The sequence below is a fragment of the Merops nubicus genome, unplaced genomic scaffold (assembly GCF_000691845.1).
Source record: "Merops nubicus isolate BGI_N331 unplaced genomic scaffold, ASM69184v1 scaffold4890, whole genome shotgun sequence".
NCBI classification, from domain to species: Eukaryota; Metazoa; Chordata; class Aves; order Coraciiformes; family Meropidae; genus Merops; species Merops nubicus.
Window position 1 is genome coordinate 14,165 of NW_008580735.1, and position 2,570 is coordinate 16,734.

Here is a 2,570-nt window from a genome sequence, read left to right on the forward strand (position 1 = left end):
ATAACTGTGCAGATACAGATTTTCTCCCTGTAGTGTTCCACACTGTACACAGCACATCTGTAAACGTGTAGAATAGGTGTAAGTGTTCCTGGCACAATCTTCTCACGTGTACTGCTGCTGGGTTCAGATCTTCCTTTGAATTCAGTTTTAATTAACATAAGGACAAAACCTAGATGGTTCTGAGGAATTAGTGTTGATGCTTACCCATTAAAAATTGAAACAGAAGCAGAACCAGGCAGATGAATGCACTGCACCACATCTCTGACACTGGGAGCAGGAAGTGATGTGAGTGTTGTCATTTTGTGCTGCTGCAAAGACTAAAACCCACAGTAGTTGTCTCTTCCTTTTTTTGGGAGCCACTTGCTGTGTGGGTGGTCACTGGTGATCCTGGTTAGCTCTGCTAGTTCCTCATTCCTCACAGTTGATAGAACTAGGTGCTCCAGAAGTTTACTAGTGTAGCATCAGGCTGGATACAGCTCCGCTGGTTCCCGTGTGCTTTCCTCATGGAATGTTGGGTTGGTAGCTCTGAGCCACCAGAAAGCTGCCAGAGCTTTTCTGCTGCTTCAGTTATTGCTGTGTTGGTGAAGTGAGTGGTGCTTTTGAGTAACCCTTTTTGTTTGGTTAGGATTTTTAGGTTTTGTTTTGTTATCCTCCTATTCCGTGGCTTTTGTGACTTGTCTATATGTCATAATCCATTAGGAACATATGGTTATTTAACCTTTTTTCCAGGGTGGCCCATACTGGCACTAATCTTCATTGTTCTGTGATTCTTAGTCATATTCATTGTACAATGTCAGAAACTCTACACGTTCCTTGTCCAAGCTCTAGGTAGAGGCCTGTGTAGAAGAGACATAGATGTTTTAGAGAAGCATGTGTCAGTGCTTTCTCCTAGAGTAGTGTGTGAGATATTCCAGTGCTAAACAGCACCCTCCTGGGAAAAAATATTTTTTTGTCCACCCCTCTTGCCCCTTCCTCTTGTTCTGCCGTGCCAGCCTCTGTCCCAAGAGCATGGGGTGTGTGCTGTACCTCAGCCAGTCTTGCGCTGGCTTTTCCTTATTTGCTTTTCCATCATTCCCCAGTGCTCTGAGCGGATGAGCAGCGTTTGTCTGAGCGCAAAAGCAGCAGTATGGGCTGCAGAAGGTCTTCACCAAGTGTTGATTGCTTCTGTAGCTGGTATGATGAACATCAGCTTTATCTCCTCAGCAGTTAACTGGCTAGCTCTTGAACCAGTAACAGCCTATGTCCAGTTACTGTGGTGAAAGAGTAAATTTTAACTTTTAAAATGAACTAAGTTTGTGGAGTTGAAAAGTCACACACAGAAGGATCTCCCATCTAGTGTGGGTTTTGGAGTGTGTGTGGGTAGGTTAAATGTCCCTGTGCAGGTGATGAAAATGGGAGGAATATGTGATTTGCAAGTCTTTTTTCTTTAGGAGTAAAAATTCATCATTTTTCGTGCTGATATTTTCTGTATGTACTTCCCAGGGAACATAAAGGACAATTTACTGCTCAGATAGATTTTAATACTTGGGGAGATGTGGGGTGGGCATTCCTACAGCTGGTATAGCTCCTGTGTCCACTGCTGTGCCTCTGCCCTTCTGCCTGGTGATGACTTTTCCTGTCAGAGGTGTAAATGCTGTATTTGAGTTTTTGCAGCTTCTTGCTGTAGCCCAGCTGGCTTTTCCTGCAGGGCCACTTCACAGCCAAGCACACGGGCTATTTCTGAGCAGCAAAGTGAAGGTGTGAGTGCTGTGAAGTGAAGCAGAGGTAGTAACAGCAGTGAGAATGTGGCAACGTGGGTTAGAAACCAGAATACAAGCCCACTGAGAACACAGAGTATGCACATAGCACTTTATTTGGTGATGATGCTCAGACTAGCTAGACTGAAGGTCACAGGAGTGTTCCCCTCTGTGTCCTGGGCAGGGTCCCAGGGCCAGTGGAGGGTGGAGGGAAAGGAGGACACAGGAACAGTCATGGGGCAAACTGGGAGCGCAGGAAAATCGGGAGGGGAAACCAGGCAGCAGGCTGGGGAGGGCAGAGGAAGAGTGTGATGGGCAGGGTAATAGAAGTAGATAAAATGGTAGAAATCCAGACTCTTCAGGATGGGAGGAACAAAATGTGACAGCTGTCTGCTATTAAAAGTGAAAAGAGAATTTGAACCATTGCTCTTCTGACCTGGTTCTAGCTGCCAGCTCTTGCCTGGTTTCGTGACTTGGTCAGCCTTTTCCCTGGCAATTGCTTATTCACACTGCTGTGCAGTGGGACACCTACACTCCTCCAGATTTTTACATCATTTAGAGGGAAAAATCCTACCCAGATGTCTGAGTAGCCATTTTCCCGTTCTTTTTATTCTTTCTTGGTAGTTAATAAGACAGTTTTGTCTGATTGAGAGACAGTAAACAGCAACTGTCCTTAATATGCTTTTGTTCATTTGAGCAAAATAAAAATTAAATAAACGTGGAGTAAACCTGTAAGATCACAAGAAGAAACTATTTTGCTGTTTCCACTAGTCACTTGTGAGCAACTTTTGGACTGACTCTGAAATCACTTGGCCACCAAGTAGCATGTAGGGA